This window comes from Crinia signifera, chromosome 1, assembly GCF_055691185.1.
Source record: "Crinia signifera chromosome 1, ASM5569118v1, whole genome shotgun sequence".
In the NCBI taxonomy this organism is placed as follows: domain Eukaryota; kingdom Metazoa; phylum Chordata; class Amphibia; order Anura; family Myobatrachidae; genus Crinia; species Crinia signifera.
Window position 1 is genome coordinate 75,145,506 of NC_139217.1, and position 19,434 is coordinate 75,164,939.

The 19,434-nt window shown below is 41.5% G+C and overlaps 1 protein-coding gene across 3 annotated transcripts in view; it reads left to right on the top strand.

The window, feature by feature from the left end:
- The first annotated feature begins 4,162 nt into the window (after positions 1–4,162).
- The window catches only part of RHOH (ras homolog family member H), a 59,484-nt gene continuing 44,212 nt past the window's right edge, over positions 4,163–19,434 (top strand). For 2 of the 3 annotated variants that reach the window (XR_014465602.1, XM_083164698.1), the window contains exon 1: positions 4,163–4,338. The gene's annotated coding sequence lies outside the window, so the exon portion shown is untranslated. Of the gene's footprint in view, positions 4,339–18,494; positions 18,604–19,434 lie in introns of those variants that run through there. The other variant, XM_083164774.1, reaches the window with a different exon arrangement.

The window sequence follows — 19,434 nt, forward strand, 5'->3', positions numbered from 1 at the left end:
TGAAAGGTCTCAAGGCTCAGACCCGTTTTAAAGTCCCATTTAAGAATACCATTTCTGCAATGTGAAAGCAGTATAACAAACTTTTGCATTAGTAACAATACAGCAGTATATGCTGAGGCGAAGTCCCTTCTCGCTGTGTATTGCTTTCATTCTACAAGGACTGTAAATACAGCTGAGTCCTACATCCAGCCTCAATATGCCATGCATTGTGGCACGAGTAATCCATCCGATCCCGTACAACGTATGGTGTCCTTTTTTCTTGTTGAAAGTGCATCTTATGCAGGCCATATATCAGAACGACCACGAACACTAATACGGTGTCCATGTCGACATAGACACCAAAAACATGTGAAAACCTTGTGTGAACCTCTCTTTCTGTCACCTTTTCCTTGTGTTGACCACTTCCATGTCAACCTTTTACCTGTGTTGCCTTTGTCAACCTAGACCATGTCAACCTATTTCATGTGTCGACATGTTTCCTATTGAACAGTAGTAGTTGACCCAATAATCCACACAATGTGGGTGGGGTGGGAGACGTGAGAATAGAGTAGGTACGCGCACATCATCAATCCCAACAGGTCAGGGAGCACTGGACAAGCCCACAAAATGATTAAAACGATTGTGTCACACAGACATTCCCCTCCTACCTGATACTACACCCCTCTTTCTGTGTCACACACACCTATGGTACGCAAGGATCCTGTTTTGCGGAACCACAAGTTGGGAGGTATGTAAAAGTCACTGTATTGATACAATGGGTTTATTTACTAAGATGGTAATTTTACTCCAAATCTACTTATTTATTTAGCACCTTATAGAAGATGATAAATAGAATATGATTGGTTGCCCATAGCAACATCCAATCTTCAATAGAACTCCCATCTTCGTAAATAAACCCCCAACGATCTTGAGCAATCCTAATAATAACGGCTAATTATTTCTTTGGAAGCCTCGTTCAGGTAGGCACCATACCATTGTTAATATCTTCCTCGTTCAGGTCTGCAGCCTGTGCAGAGTGAGGTAAGGTTAAATAAAGCTATTTATGCTCATTTATATATCACATATACACATTTATGTTTTGGTTTCTCTTTCTGTTCCCTATTTTTTTTTCATTCTTCCTGTTTCTTTTAAATTTCCATTTAATAATTTTCAGGCGAGTTTCATAATCATCACTTCCTTTCCCTTCTATATATCTCCAGCTGTTGTACCCTAAAACCGTCCTGATTGATGTAAATGAAAAATATTTTTCTCTTGTTCTGTCCAAGGGGAAACAAAAGGGGAATTAAACACTAAGAACTAAAGTGTTCCCATTGTATAAATACCTGAATCATTATTAAGAATGAAGTCTATCACTTTATTAGAATCCAGTGTTAAACCCCATACACACTTGGTGATCCCTGCCGACGCTGATGAAACAGAAATATGTGGCCAGGGCTGGCAACAGAAATCTTGGGGCCCTGTACAATTATATTTCTGGGGCCCCCACCTAATCCCAAATCCACACAACCCTCTTCTGTACGAGCCTCATTTAACCTTTCGCTGCTCCAGATCCTGCTTTCAGGTGCAGACTTCTCTCGTTATTAGTCCTGTTGGCCTGGCTCCTGGCTGCTGCCTTCTGCTGGCCTGTCACTTTCACAAAAGAACGCCGAGCACTACAAGCAGGCACGGAACAGACGACCCGCGCATGTGCTATAAAGTACAGGAGCCAGATACTGAGGCAACAGTGCCAGCAGCGGGTATGGCTGTGCACCTGCAGCCACAGGCTATGTGCGCACACAGAGTAGAGCGATGGCTCTGAGCACCAAACGGCAGGGCGTACACACAGTAGACAGCAGTGGCACACAGTGTCAGTCAGACTCATCCAAACACAGATGGTGTACAGTAGACGGCCTGGCCGCAAGGGTCACTGACAGGCCAGCGGCCGTGATGGGGCATGGAAGCTCTGGGGCCCTTAAGATTACTGGGGCCCGTCACACTTGTCCCCCTTGACCCCCCCTGTCGCCTGCCCTGTATGTGGCCATACATATTTCTCCAGCAGTGCATTAATAAATCTATATGTATGTTACATTCATTTCCTTAATGTCCTTTATACTGCAGAAGACATTGCTTGTTGCACAAGCTCCTTGCCACGGGGGTGTATAAGTCCTACCGTTTGCATTAATAGCCAAGTGTTTACCTGATGCAGCATCCATTTTGTTTACCATGACTCAGTCCAAATTATTCTAAAATGGATATAACTTAGAATGTATCTCTATTACAGTGATTTACTGAAAATCTGTAAGAGCAGAATTTATATAAATAGTTTTTTTGTTTTATAAGTTTAAGAAGATGATATTGAAGTTATAGGATGACAGTGACCTGAATATCTCATGGATAAAAGCGAATACATAGCATGGGTATGCAATATGTAGACCCGAAGGCCATAGAGGCAACCTTGTTAGGTTCCTTCATGGGAATCAGGAAAAATAAGTAACCGGATGACAGCATTATGTCTGACGACAATTAGACTCAATACTAATGTTATTATTATAACTGACTTTCACCTAGATGATTGATTATCTAGTGGAGCTAATATTATTAGACTCCAATACACACTATACAATTTATTGGATGTGACCGGGCTATAAAATTTATTTATTTCGCTATAAGTGTCCAAACTTTACAGTGTATAATTGACTCACATATTACTGTGATATTTATGATAAGAATTTACACTGATACTGTCACCAGCGACAGGATGCTGGAAGAACTCAATTGAGTTCATTGAGTGGTTTTCAACCACCCTTATATGTGTAGTCTGTTGTGTTTTTGTCCACAAAAAGTTTTTTTTAGAAAAATTATCCAATTAAAAGTTATGTTTTAAGATTTATAATCATTTCATTACAACACAATTTATTTTTGGCAAGCGTGCCCCCAAACAAATGAGAGTACTTTTTTCTCTTTTTTTTCCCTTGAATATATATGTAGGGGCCCTGACAGGCTCAGCACTGCCTCTTATTAAAAACCCGCCCATGGCAAGGCCACTGCTGCTGCTGTCCTCCATGGGCCTAAGAAGCATATGATGAGCTCCACCAAGCAGAGCTCAGCACAAGCCTCTCAGCCTCTGTCTTCTTGTGCAAAGTCTCATGGAACTTAGTAAACTCCCAGTCAGTGTGCCTTGGTTTCCGATGCTCAGCACCATTAATCATTGTCATATTGGCAGATAGGTGAAACTGCAGCACTAACCCACCACCATGCACAAATCCTACAAAAAAAATAAAAAATCACAGGAGGCCCAGGGGTACTGACCCGCTGAACGCCCCCTCCCCCTTAATCTGGCCCTGTGTGCAATTATGTCAGTGTTCTCTGTTATATTTAAAGGTGATAAAATACTTAGATAGAAGTCCACTTTTTCAACGTTGATATTGGTGATGGAGAGGACCTAGTGGGGGGGGGGGTAAGACGGGGGAGCGATGCCCATGCAACTGCAGTACTCTTCACTGATCGCCACGCTGTTCGGTTGTTTGCTGTTGTTGTCTTAACAAAGGTCCATTTGGTCCGAAACGTCGACTACTGTATCTTCAGATATGGTGTTGTATTCAAATGATGGATTTGATATTTTGAACCCTGGTGAGTGCCCCCTCTTTAGACTCTGATGTTCTCACATCCTCGTCTTTTTTCTTTTTTTTTTAGTTTGGGGACTTATAACTGCTTTATACCCTGGCTACTGCAACTAAATATCTTTGTTATTACTTACCACTGTTTGTGTTTGGATGGTTTATTTCTCAATTCCTATGTAGCCATCAGATTTAGGGGCTAACTTTTTGATGACCCTGGGCTGCAAACAAAAATCTGGGAGTATGGAGGTACCATTACTTATTAATGAATAGGCGTCAGGCTTTTATATGTCTGATAAGTCTTTGTTTAATATTGGCCACACATGTGGAATGATATGCATCAGCAATATCCCTGTCAGTGGAGGTTGCAGCTGTGTAAAATTTGCTAGCAGGACTTTCTGGGTATCCCTTCCATTGTAAAAATGTATATTCCCTCACAAATTCTCAAACCCCCCCTTTCTGCCTCTCATCACCTTGCTGGTGGTGTTTGTGTGTGTGTGTGACAGGAAGCGGATACATGAAGCACATATGACACATCTGCCTGAATTCTTCCTCCTTCTCCCCTCTCAGCACAACAGCCCCTCGCCTATCTTCTAAGCAGACCAACCCCACCACTGTAGTTTGCACAGTCAGTCTCTGATGGTCTGCGATCAGGAACCTGCTTCCCATCGCTGAGTTATGTCTGACTGCACCACAGGACTCGCACTTCCTCTGCTGTACAGCGTAATCCCTTCAGCATCTGGTAAACTGGTTTTATTATATTTAATCTCACGTTTCAAAAAACTTTCATATACTTTGTGCGTATTCCTCAGCAATTTTATGTGTTGATGAATTAAAGTTGGGGGTCTGGAAGGCCTCTCTAGGTTAGTCAGATAACTTCTGTGTGTGTTAAATGTGTTACAGTGATCATTACTGGGTTCCACAGGTGCCATGTATTTTGAGCACCCTGCTAACAGAAGGGACATGCTCTATACCCTAAAAAATATCAGAGGTGCATAGCTGCGGCAACTAATGACAGGTGACAGCCGACACACGTCTTATTAACTACATTGGATTGTTTATTCCACTTGCGTTAGGAGGTGGCACCCATAGAAGCATAGTCGTTTCTGGATATGATTTGTATATTTCAATAATATGTCTGTTACTAGCTTTAAGTGCTCAGATCATAATTACAATATATGCAACTCTTTTTAAACTTGTATATGAATATATATGATTCGTATCCTGACATTGAATAAGGTGAGTTAAATAAAACCATGACCTAAATAGATTATCTGCCGTAACACCGATATACAGTAAGTGGTCACTAAGTTTGTGAATATTTAAAAGCACCAAGACAAAGTGTTATGTTCTGGTCTGCAAATACATAGTCAAGTAATTGAGGAACCGTAAGTCTCTGAGAGGTGCGGAGATGCTGCGTAGCAGTTGGCCTAGATCTGGTGTTACAGTATAGTAAATGGTGGGCCTTTAATGTTTATTAGAAATCATTGTTGAAAAATGATTGACACTGAAGAGTGCTGTGACATGAGTAGTAATGCACTCATCTTTCTATTAGGAGCATTGGCACAGTTCACGTATAGTTTGGGGTTATATTCCCAATAGCAGGCTGTGGGCCAGATGCACTAAGCGTCAAAAGTTATATAATGGAGAGTGATAAACTACCAACCAATCAGCTCCTACCTGACATTTTAAAAAAAACAGTCTGTGACATAGCAGGTAGGAGCTGATTGGCTGGCTGTTTATCACTCTCCATTTTATCACTTTTGAAGCTTAGTGCATCTGGCCCTGTGTCTGCCATAATATGTCTGGTTAGATGCAGGGCATTTAGTAGCTGGAGTTACATTTCTCTGTAAATAAGCCAATTTGGCCTGCTTTGTTGCTCATCAGGCTGCTTACAGGCTTATATGGAGCAAATATACTCAAAACCTCAGTGGAGCCTGTGAATAAAATTCAGATATAAAGCCAAACTTTAACTCTGTGTGGACTCTGTATACACAACACTAACTGAAGCCAAGGTTTCGGTACTTTTTTAACATCTGGGTGATGGAACTGGGTTATTGCTGGGTTGTCACCCTTCATTCCGAACCTGGGCTCACCCAGTGACCCAGGTCTTCTGTCTAGCAGTGGATTCTTGGAGATGATGTCCTCAAATAAATGCTACTGGGGCTGCCAATGAACTCCTTTTAGGACTGACCAATGTCATCAAGACCCTGTTCATACCTTTCACACATAAACCGGAGCACTGACTCATCAGGTTGCAAGTCTTGGAAACAACCCTGGTTTGCAGCAGCATGGACTTGGGCTTATCAACCAATATCTGACCCTTTTAGGTATGTCATGCCCTGGCAAAGTCCCTAATTTCTTATGTCGGAAAGGGGGTATAATAGAACTATAGAGGTCTCAGGAAAGCAGCCATACTGTACTGCTATACTTACCTTGCAGCAGTCACTGCTTGAGTTGCTTGACGTACTGTGAAATACTCTACAGGTCACTAGGATCTAGTTTTGATTTAGGAACTACAGTGCAGTGGCCACCAGGAGGTGAGTGCCAAGGAACTAACATGGGAAGGTTAGTATTTCCAGAGTGGCAGAGATACCAGGACAGTTACCAGCAACCGGTGGGTTGTTTCAGAATGTCAGGGATATATGCACAGTATCCATCAATCAAGTGGGTCACTCCAGAGAGGTGGGTATATGTGGGCAGTTACCATCAGTGGGACTAGAAGGTACCACCTCAATTACCCCCTCAAGAAACTGTTTATCTCAGTCCACCATTTAATTTTAGAGTTGTCAAGGCAAAATGTTGTGGTGAAGTGATATGATGTAGTTGATTTTAATTTGAGTTGTGTGAAATAAATAAAATAAGTGTTATGACTGACTGATCCATATTCTGTTGTCATGATGTATTTAGGCTTAACCGTGACAATTCTTTATCTATGTAATATATATAGGTACTTATGTAGTAACTGGGCTGCCGATTTTGAAATCGGGTCCATCGCATCGCATCGCACCCGACCATATCGCATGCGATGCGATGCGATGCGATGGACCCGATTTTTCCATAGGATTCAATGTTAAAATGGACTGAGTCCATTTTAACATGGAATTCAATGGGAAAAAGGGGTCCTTTTCATACCCCTACTATCCAAGTGGGCATGGAGTTGGATATAAACCTGTGGCGAGCGTAGCGAGCCACCGAGCCCGAAGCGTGGCGAGCGGACGCAGAATACCGTCCCCTCGCGGGGCTCGCTTCGCTCGCCACGCTTCGGGCTCGGTGGCTCGCTACGCTCGCCACAGGTTTATATCCAACTCCATGCCCACTTGGATAGTAGGGGTATGAAAAGGACCCCTTTTTCCCATTGAATTCCATGTTAAAATGGACTCAGTCCATTTTAACATTGAATCCTATGGAAAAATCGGGTCATCGCATCGCATCGCATCGCATCGCATCTGATTGTATGCCTTAACTTAAGGCATACAATCAAAAAATCGGCAGCCCAGATACTACATAAGTACCCTTATATATATATATATATATATATATATATATATATATATATATATATATATATATATATGCAATATGCCATAATGTACTGTTGCTGATATGATGGCCAATATAAAATTCAGGCATTTATTCAGTTTTATTTCAAACCACATTTTTGGGGTGAGCAGGACTCCATTTTGATTTTGGTAAATAAATATACATTGTGTATATTCTTTTCTTTGCTCCTCTCTTGACATGTGAATCTATTAAGATGGGCTATTGCTGTGGTTCTGTCTGACAGGGAGGTGTATCCTTTATTAGACTCTAGTACGCAGGGTGCATGCTAAGAAAAGGCAGATACAATTTTGACCACTTCCCATGCTGCCATATAGCCACACAATATTTACTAAATAAATTTATCATTACAAATTTGATGATACAGGTTGAGTCTCCCTCAGAACTGGACAGGAGCATTTTTAGATATCGGATTATTCCGTATTTTAGCATATTTTTATATTTGAATGAGGTATCTTGTATGAACACATCAAACACATGAAATACACATAAATATATTTATTAGTGCATCAAACAAGGTTTAAAAACGTTAAAAAAATGTTTGTGTACAATCTCAGACACTGAATTGTATGCCAAGCAATCATTTTCTTGCACATATTTAGTGCCAGTTACATATGATTTCCCCAATAGTGCCAGTTACATATAATTTCCTCACTAGAGTCAGTTACATATCATTTCCCCAGTAGTGCCAGTTACAAATGTCCCAGTTGGTTTTTAGCCCTCTCCCCCCTCTCAAAAAAGTACATTTTGGAGACTATGGTTTACGGTATAATTTAGATAAGGGATACTCAAACTGGACTAATGTGATTATCTCCATTGATTAAAAACTGGACTTAAATTTTATGTAGTACGACATTTTGTTTTTAAGTATGTTGATAAAAATGTATATTTGATTATTATTGTTGAGCTTGGCATTTGCTGTAGTTTTTCATCTACCGTGAAAATAAGCCCTAGTGGAAAGCCTGAAAAACTGGAAAGAGCTGTAGGGGAGGAGCAGGACTTGGGGCATGGTGTCTGTAAAAGCAGGACTGGGGGGCATGGTGTCTGTAAAAGCAGGACTGGGGGCACGGGGCCTTATTCTAGTTCACTCTTTATGACAAAATCCTTCTTATACCCCGTTCTCACTGCAGCCAAATACCCGGGTCTAGCATGTAGACCCGGGAATTTTCCTTTTAACCCGGGATTTTTGGCAGTGTGAACGGGTTGCATATCCGGATTTCATACACGGGTAAAACCCTTCTTTTTACCGTGACTGAGATCCGGATATGCAGACACGGGTTGACCCGTTCACACTGCCGAAAAACCCGTGTTTAAAGGCAAATTCCTGGGTAGAACTTCTTCACCCTGGAATTTGCCTTGCAGTGAGAACGGGGGTCCAGCGCGTCAGTCCCCGGGTAAAAGCCGTGTCTTTCTCACTCGCAGTGAGAACACGGCATAAGATGGACAAAACCATGTACACTGCAAGGGGGCAGATGTAACTTGTGCAGAGAGAATTAGATTTGGGTGAGTTATTTTGTTTCTGTGCAGGGTAAATACTGGCTGCTTTATTTTTACACTGCAATATAGATCTCACTCTGAAGTAAAACCCCACCCAAATCTTATTCTCTCTGCACAAGTTACATCTGCCCCACCTGCAGTGCACATGATTTTGTCCATCTAAGAACGATTTTGTCAGAAAGAGTGAACTAGAATAAGGCCCATGGTGTCTGTAAAAGCAGGACTTGGGGCATGGTGTCAATGTTAATTAAAATAAGCCCTATGATTTTTTATTCTTGAAAAAAAACAAGACAGTGTCTTATTATCGGGGAAACACGGTAGGTGACATTCAGACGCTGTAACATAAATACGCTTATTTAAACAATCTAATGCCTGTCTAATTTGCTCTTAGAAGAATTTGTCCAGAATTAGAAAAAAACAACATTAGTTTGGTATTGTAGTAAATTACTTGATTAGTTTTAAACAAGAGTTGAGAGTTTTAAACCAGTATAGAGGAGCACAAGACCGCAAATTTGCTGGATTCAATATAAAACAAATGCCTAAAAATACATTATGGAAGTCACTGGCAATAATAGTTTTTACTGACATTCAAGTCCAGCAAGAATTAGAGAGAGAACATTATTATCTCTTGTATGACAAATTATGTGTCAATAACATTGTGTAGATAAATACAGCTATCGTTATCAAATGGAAATTTACTGTGCAAACATCGGCACAAAAATAACCCAGTAAAATAAGAATTGCTTTTAGATGTATTCAAAACTATATTATACTATAATTAATGCTTATAACTGAATGTTGATTACAAAATAAAAGGATATACTTTAAATAACATCTCATTCATATTTTAGTGGAAACCTAACCTTAATACATCATATTAATTAGAGATGTCGATCTCTCTGTATATTAAATGCCCTAGAACTATAAATCCCTTTTCTACATCCAAGTCACGCTATTTTTATGAACTTTTCATGCAAACATTTATATTTACTATGAAATAAAATTAATTTTAATAGCAATAGAAACATTTATAGCCCTTTTAGCTGCATTGGACAAATTTGAGTTGAGATAAAAAAAAAAAGATTGCTTTTAATAGGCGTTTCTTGCAGGTAAAAGCTTTGTAAATAACCCCTGTGTCTTTTTAATCAACATTTGTTGGTCTATTGTAGAGGACATCTACCCAAAATCCCCAATAAGTGCAGCGTATCGAAGTTAATTCAACAGTCCCGAACAAATCCATTAACTGTGGTAAATTACCACTGCTAATTGTATACAGGCCACACATGTAATTGGATGCTATCCCCCAGTGTTTTATATTTAATAAGTAACTGTATGTGTGTGGACTAGTGCTTTTAGGCTGTATATGATAAGTATTGTTCATTTATAATAGTTTGTATTTCTAGAGAAAGTTTTATGATATTATTTTACTGTGTTTTATTCCAATTGGTGATGGATGGCTTTCAGTTCTCTGCATGATCAGCAACAATTGTGTGTGTTGGAACCACTAGATAAAAAGATATATAATTATATTACACTGTGCCATACAGCAGAAAGCATACAGAGGCCTCTCTTACAATTATGAAATGCTTTTTACATTTAAATAGAGAACATGGAATAAGGACATCTGGTCATTCAGACAAACATTTCTTTTAGTTTTGATGTATGCAGACTGAATGCTCAGGGCATACTCTGGTATACTAATCTCTAGTTACAGCAATTCTGTTTAAACTAGTTGTAGGCTGATGTAACTAAATACCAACAACACTACTGCTTTTAACACGTGTGCTTACTGCAAGTGTGACAGCTGGCAGGGGTTACTTGTATGTATAGTAATTGTCAGATCTGTACATCATTGAAATTGGAAAACTAACCTGAGGAAATGTTTAACATGGAGTTCTGCTTTGCTGTTGATCTGATATGTGATGCTAGTCTCTGGTTTGATTAGTTTGAACACACAAACTTCTCTGATGTTTCTGCATTTCATATGGGGCTATTTCAATTTTTGGATATACCATAGTGACGTTGCTGTATGGCTGGGTTAGATCGGGATCACCACTCCAAGCCAGTGTTTAACCACACCATCTGTATTACTGCCGTTATCAGAGGGGCAATGAACAGGATGGTGTAATGCTAATAGTAAAGTCAACACTGTAGTAGAACAGCCGCACTTTGCCCAGAAAAGTCTTGCTTCGATTGCAGTTACAAACTATTTAAAAAAAAAAAGTTTTTATTTTGTATTCTGTTGAGCATTATTTCTTCTTATGTATAATCTGATGACATATGTAGAAGACTCATATATTGGCCCAAACCAACAATTGTGTTTTATGCATTGTTTGCATGATACGTTCCTATTACCTTTGTATGGGATGCGGTCATTTGGTCTACTGCATTATGGTAGAAAGTCATTAGGTCGAATCCATTAGGTCGACATGCTAAAAGGTCGACATGACTCTAGGTCGACATGGGAAAAGGTCGACATGATTCTAGTTCGAAAGGTCATTAGTTCGACAAGGTCATTAGTTCGACATTGTCTATGTCGACATTCACAAGGTCGACATGGAGTTTTTCACTGTTTTTTGAGCCAACATGTGCCGACAGGCGGTATTTCATGCCCTACCATCCACTAGGGCGTGGTGGGAGAATAAAATAGTGTGCCGAGCGTAGCGAGGCACCGTGCCCGACGCATAGCGAGCGGATGCAGTGCACTTTAAACTGTGTCCATGTCGACTGTGTTGACATTCAGGTAAAAAAACAGTGAAAAACCCCATGTCGACCTTGTCAATGTCGACATAGACAATGTCGAACTAATGACCCTGTCGAACTAATGACCTTTCGACATAGAATCATGTCGACCTTTTCCCATGTCGACCTAGAATCATGTCGACCTTTTAGCATGTAGACCTAATGGATTCGACCTAATGACTTTCTACCATAATGCAATAGACCAAATGATCCCAACCCCTTTGTATGTATTGGTCTACGTATCTATTACCTTTCTAATACAGGGCTCAATTAACACAGGTAAATGTGGCTACAATTAGGGATTATAACTATAGTAATATATGAATATAACTAATAGTTTTTGAGTTTTTTTGTTGCTTATGTTTGATTTGATTACATTTCTTGCTGGCTTCTGAACATAGGTAATAGTGGGGCAGATGTATTAAGCCTTAATAATGCTACTTTCCCACTGCAGCTAAAAAACGGTAAATTGCAGATTTTCAGCGCAATTTACCGTTTTAAGGCTGCAGTGGGAAAGTGCCAGAGTTGAAATACCGTTTAAAGCTAAATGGTATTTCAACCCGTTTTTAAAGCAGAGTCCTACACGTTAAAATAACGTTTAAGAGGCAGTGAGGCAGTGGGAATGCCTCTTAAACGTTATTTAGCCTCCAGGCAGTCCCAGTGCCTGATGAGACCTAGTAGTTCTCACTTTGTGCATGTGTAATGAGCGGCTCATTAGTATGCACGTGCACTCATTACATATGCGCAAAGTGAGAACTAATAGTTCTCATCAGGCACTGGGACTGCCTGTACCCTACATGGACCCCCGCTGCCTCCCCACTGCCCTGCATCCCCGTGCAGGTATGTACAAGGGGAGGTGGGGGCATAGGGCAGGTACGGGGGGTTAGGCACTCTTTACACTTGGGAAGGGGGGAGGGATTAGGCACTCTTTACACTGGGGGGGGGGGGGGGGGGCGGGGGTTAGGCACTCTACATTTTACGCGGTTCACTGCAATGGGAATGGTACTTAAATGGTATTTAAAACGGTAATCTGCTGCAGTGGGAATGCTAATACCGTTTTAAATACCATTTAAGATTACCAGTACTTTAAACTGGTCTGCAGTGGGAAAGCAGCATAAGAGATAAATGCAAGGGTGAGAGAGATATAAACGTCCAGCAAATCAGCTCCTTACTGACTTTTTTCAAACACAGCCTGTAACATGGCAGTTAGGAGGTGATTGGCTGGATGTTTATCTCTCCTTATCACCCTTGCATTTATCTCTTTTTAAGGCTTAATACATCTGCCCCATTGTATTGGTCTGGTAGGTCCAAAAATCTGGTAATGTATGGGAGCAAAGGAGAATGAACCATTTTTCTCCCAAATGCTGGAAAATGGACAAAAATATTGTTCGGATAAATTTGTTAACCTGGTACTTATGTATTATTAGGGCGCCCAAATAGCATACGTACGGCACCGTAGGAAAATCTTTCCTATGTAATTTATTCACCGCAAAATCGCATGCGATTTAATAAGGTGTGATGCCATTGACTTTGCTATACATTTGTATGAGATTTAGCACCCCCCCCTAACTATCCACACCATCCCGAAGCGTGGCGCGAGCGCAGGGGAACACGTCCTCCTGACCTTTTCATACCTCCACTATCCACGTCGGTGTGGAGTTGATTTTATATAGTGTGGTGAGCGCAGCGAGGGGATGCGGATTACCTTACATGTATTCCGAGGCCCCTCGCGGAGCTCGCCACGCTTCGGGCTCAGCGGCTTGCTGCGCTCGCCACACTATATATAATCAACTCCACGCCGATGTGGATAGTGGGGGTATGAAAAGGTCAGGAGAGCACGTTCCGCCGCCGCTCGTCACGCATCGGGGTGGCGTGGATAGTAGGGGGGTGCCTAAATCTCATTGCATCTCATACAAATATATAGCAAAGTCAATGGCACCGCACCCTACAAAATCGATGTCGCATCGCACCCGCGGCCAGAGTGAAGTGAATAAATTACATAAAATTACAGAAAATCATAGATTTTCTTACGCAGAATTGCCCGCTAAGCAATTTGCTTAGTCGGCACCCTGCTATTTCATAAGTACCGTTAACTTAATCCAGTGGTCAGGGAACAGGGGTAAATTACCCCAAATGGGGTAAAAATTAAATTCCGTGGGGTAATGGATGGTTGCATTACCGAGGCATGCATATGAACCTGTATGGCAGTGTGCAGTCTGTACTGTGGCGCAGGGTTTCTTTGCCTGGTTATAGGCTCCTGTCAAGGTATAACCATCTCTAGTCTTGGGAAAAAAAAATTCACAGATTGTCACTATATCATCTTGATATACTGATTATTAGTTACCTGGACGTCACATTATCAATGGCTATACCACACACAGCCTGGCAGCCATTGATGATGAAAATTACCATGTATGGCTGTGTGTGGTGCAAATTTTGGACCACACACAGCCATACATGGTAATTATGATAGTGTTCATTCTAGCACCCGCCATCTTTGAAAACCCATGCAGTTCCTCTTCCCTGCCTGGGGTGTCACTGTCTGCTGTAGTGCTTCTAACACAGGTCTGGTTTGCATATCAGTGCTGATATACAGACCACACTGTGCTAGAAGCACTACAGCCAACACCCCGGGCAGGGAAGAGAAACTGCATGGGTTTTCAAAGATGGCGAGTGCTAGAATGAACACTATATCATCATCATCATCATCATCAATGGCTGCCAGTCCTTGTACCATACTAGCAGGACATATCATCAATTTCTGGGGGTGCAGTGTGTATTACAATCATAGGATTTCCTTCCTTTCAAATCAAGGGGGTAACATCAGCGTATGCCGCATATCTAAATATATTTTGGGGTAATATATTAAAAAGTTCCGTGACCCCTGACTTAAACAGATGTTTAACGATCATTGACTGCTTTTCTGTATATGGGAACAAACGTTGATTTTCATATGCTCCCATATCTTATCCGATTTTTGTTACCACCAGACAGATAAATCTTAAGGTGTGAATCCAGCTGTAGTATACCGTGTGTGTGTGTGTGTGTGTGTGTGTGTGTGTATATATATATATATATATATATATATATATATGTGTGTGTATATATACACATATATATATATATATATACAGTGGTCGAAGTGGAAATTTTGAAGTGGGGGTATGGAAATTTTGAAGTGGGGGTATGGAAAAGTAAAGAGTGAATATAGTGCGCACCTTCGGACACCCCCCTGTCCATCAACGTCCCCTGCCAGACTGCCCCGTTGTACAGGGGTATTACAAAAGCACAATATGTGCTGCTGAGTGATCAGGGAGCATCCTGAGGGGGAAAAAAAACTTTTTTTTTTATCTTCAGATTAAAGTGGGGGTATGCCATACCCCCGTATACCGCCCCACTTCGACCACTGTATATATATATATATATATATATATATATATATAAACATGTAAGATATGTCTCGCGGTAACAAATAACAAATGTTTTAGTCTAAAATGTATTTTACAGCTAACTGATACCACCATAAAGGTCATTCTGGCCGCTGAGACTACTGGATCTATGGCGAGATTTGTAGTAATGGAGACCATTGGCAACAGATTATTTTTATATCTTGGCCAACGGGAACAGTTAATGGCAATTAGCCTACCTAAGAACCATAGGCGAATCTAGAATTATGGTAATGGTTGGTCCCAGATCTAGACATAATAGTAGGGGGACCTAGTCGCGCGGCAAAAAGGGGGTGTGGCCTCATGGGAAGGAGGCGTGGCATCACAAAAAGGGGTGTGGTATTACTCTTTAGACCATACACAGTAATGCCCATTACACATTTTAGCAAACTCCGTAATACCCATTACACATAAAGCCACATGCCGTAATGCCAATTACACATAAGGCAACACACCATAATGCCCATTACACATTGTGCCGCACATCATGATGCCCATTACATACTATATAACAAACCGTAATGTCCATTACATATTTGCCACATAAGTGCTGCTTACCTACGTGCTCCTTGCTAGGGGGTTCTTGCTTGATGGCACCATAGTACCCATTACACATGATGCCGCACACCATAGTACCCATTACACATGATGCTGCACACTATAGTACCCATTACACATGATGCCACACACCATAGTACCCATTACACATGATGCCGTGCACCATAGTACCCATTACATATGATGCTGCACACATAATGGCCCTTACACATGATGCTGCACACATAATGCCTCTTCCACATGATGCTGCACACATAATGCCCCTTCCACATGATGCTGCACACATAACGCCCCTTCCACATGATGCTGCACCGTCATGCCCCTTACACATTAAGCCACACATGCGTAATGCCCCCACATACCGCCACTTGTAGCGTCCCTTAAGCAATGCCCCCAAAAGTGCCACTTACTGTAAATTTTTATATGAGCCTTCGCTGCTGCTGCAGGGAGAGATGGAGAGTGGTGGGGCGGCATCTATGGGGAGAGGAGCAGAGCGCAGCGCAGAGCACGCTCCCACTTCCCTCCTAGTGTCCCCTCTAGCCAAGTGGACATTTGAAATATTGTGCGCGCTGTTGTTGTGTGTGACGTCAGGGGAGCACGCCGGGTGCCGGCACCACATGATTAAAGGGGGGGCGGGCTGAGGTGAAAGCAGGGAGAAGAATTTGAGCGGAAGCTGCAGGGGTGACAGTCATTGACAGCTGGGCAGAGAGCAGGGGGCTACCCGGCTGTATTCAGGTCACGGCTGTTTGAAATAATACCCCTTTCACAACAGAAAATGCAGGGATTTACCCGGGTATATTGTCTCAGGATCTGCATTTTCTGGTGTGAGGGGGAGAGACAACCACTCCCGTCTCCCTACCCCCCTTTTACCAACCAGCTCTATCTTCGGAACCAAATGACCCATTTACATGAGACCAGTATCATATTGAAGAACTTTTGAGTTGGCTTCAAATGATTTTGGTCCCGTGAAACTGGGCTGTTTGGTTCCAGAGAAATTTGTCCTCAAAGAACATAAACATGTCATGAAATTACATTTAGGAAATGAAAAAAAAAAAAAACGGTTTAACCTCAATATCCCTGGAATCAATTAACCCATATGGATCCAGCCTGGTATCAGATTGAAGGCCCAGCGATTTGGGTTCGACTGAGATCAACCTCGAGCTTCAGTGATACCGAAGGGGGAACTGGCAGCCGTTGAACTGGGTGGGGGTCGGAATTAGCGGGTCCCATGTTATCCTATAGGGAAAACGTTCCAGCTTTGCCTGGCAGTATCTCTGGTTCCCAGGGGCTAGAGACACGGGGCTGGGCTCGTTGGAAAGCCCTGTCCCTCAGCTACAAAATGGGGCTAATGGGTGGTCATGTGCACCCCCGGACCACCCCCTAGATTCGCCTATGCTAAGAACACACTAATGCAAAGTTTTATTCTTTGTTTTGTTTTTGATTTTTTTTTATATATTGCTACTTTAGTCTTGAATTGATGTACATGTACAAATAATAAAGGAATGGTTTATTGTATATAAGGGTATAAAACACTGTATAAATAGAGATACAGATCGCAAAATCTTTCTCTAAAGGGCCAATCCATGTTGCACGGCAGGTGGGGAAGATGTAACACGCAGGGAGAGTTCGATTTGGGTGGGGCGTGTGCAAATTGAACTCTAAATTGTAGCCAGTATTTACCCTGCACAGAAACAAAATAACCTATCTCTGGATGTTACAACGTGTTGTGTTAGAGAAAGATTTTGCTTTTGCGATCCATGCTGAATCAGGCCCAAAGATATCTATATGTATACAGTCATTTATTATTTGTTCTACTTGGGAGAAGTAGAATGCTAGCACTTTCCTCTTTTGTGACTATGGAAGTGACACCTTTATTTGTCCTTCTGAAAATGCAGATGTGTTTAGCTGTTTGTGGCGTGTTGGGATTACAAAGCAGTGAAGGCGCTTAGTCATTGCATTGCTTTTACGTGTTAGAGGTAGGAGAGTGGCTGTTTGCATATTACAGGGTTACTGGAAATTCTGTGCATTTAGCTTTGTGTTAGCAATATTATTTTATTATTGTTTTCATCCAAGAAAAAAAAAATATATAAACTTTACTGGTCCCTATATGGTATACGGTTGTTAGGTTGACAAGAGCAAGTTCGACATGCATTGGGTTGACCATCATCAAGCTCGACATGGGTTTAGGTCGACATTAGGTTCACACATGCATTATGTCAACATGGGCATGGTTGACCGTGAAACGGTCGACATGGTGTTTTTCACTTTTGTATGAGCCGACATGCTGACAGGCGGTATTTCATGCCCTACCATCCATTAAGGCGTGGTGGGAGCATAAAATAGTGTGCCCAAAGCATGGCGAGTGGACGTAGTGCAACGTTACAGTGTTTACGTCGACAATACGTTACAGGACAATACTTGTTTAATTTTGATGCTTTTTCCAGAGTGAGGGTGTTCAAAAGTATCCCACACTTCCAGGTGAAGGCATATGATACAGCCGATGCACCGGTAGTTGCCCCTTTTTTTTTTTTATTTTTCTATAGGAAGTGAGTCTTGGCTGTTCTGCCAAAGTCTGTGATGTCACTTTTAACCACATAATCCCGGATTTTGTGTCCCCTTTTGTAACATGGTAATAACTTGGAAATCTTGAGACCAGGTAGTTCTGGGTCACTGTTAATAATTGGCCAAAATTGCTTTGCTGCATTCACAATGTGGGAACTAGATGCATCAGTGTTCATCAGTGGAATCCTGTTACAAGATGATGGCTTAGATGGTCTCGGCCTCAATGTTACAGATCATGGGTTGCAAGTGCTTTACTTTACTAAGAGGGTATTGCGGTCAGTACTCTTTTGGAATAACAATGTACTAATTTGGGCGGAGGAAAAGCTAATGCAAACATCTAGGTAATTGTTTGTACTGTGGCTATATGAGTAGGTCAATTTGAAGTTCTCATCAGTTGTATTCAAATATGCTAGAGTTCTTTCAAGTGCATCCTGTGTCCCGTTCCAAATCGATAGCACGTCATCTATGTAGCGGACCTATAGGGCTATATTCTGCGCATAGAGGGATGTGATAGCAATAGATCTTTTTCAACCTCGAACATAAACAAATTCACGTATGTTGGTGCCACACAGGAACCCATGGTGCAGCCTTTTAACTTCAGGAAGAATTCCCCATTGAATAGGAAATAATTCTGCTTTAAGGTAAGTTCAAGGAGTTGCCAGTAAAACATCATCAAGCTCACTGTATTTGTTACTCCCTGTAATCAGTCGATGAGTTGCAGCAAGACCCCTACTGTGTGGAATATTTGTATATAAACTCACAACATCTAATGTGCATAAAATGCAGTTTGGAGGCAGGTTGGTGAGCGACTGTAGTTTTAATATTAGACTCAGAGTGTCCTTCAAAAAGGAACTTTGCCCCTGTATTACTGGCTGTAAATAGTCATCAAGGTACTGAGTAATAGCATCTTTGTGCAGTTTCGGCAGTGTATAAAGAAGTGGAGTAACCTGGTGTGTGACTATCAGCGCTTCCATACATCGCTTGGAAATGATGCCCCAATATCAGCTTTGGATAAGTTGGAGTGTATGGGGCGTTGTGGCTCAGTGTTGTCACATGCCTGTTTGTCAAGCAGTCTGCTGAGACATCGAATTGATTGATTAGTTGATGGAGGATCAAATAATGAGATGGTCCGTATAGTTGGAGGAATACTTAGTGGGATAGAGATACTATGACCAAATTGCTCTTTTAATCTCAAAGCCCTATTGAACTTGTACATCTCAATTTTACTTGAAAATGAATTATCATAGTGCGTCGGTACAAATGAGAGAAAGTTCACAATTGGTCCGTTCACGAGAAGATGAGTTGAATACTATGGTTTCTTGGTCCGCTTGCTTTTTGCTGAGTCTTTGACACTGCTTGCCTCTGCGGGTTCTTCTTCTAGAGGTCCTCCGTGGGCTCTGGTTTTAACCCCTAAAGGTGGTTTCTGGGAACATTTTTTTTGTTGAAGATGCTTGATCAGTTTCACTTGCTGT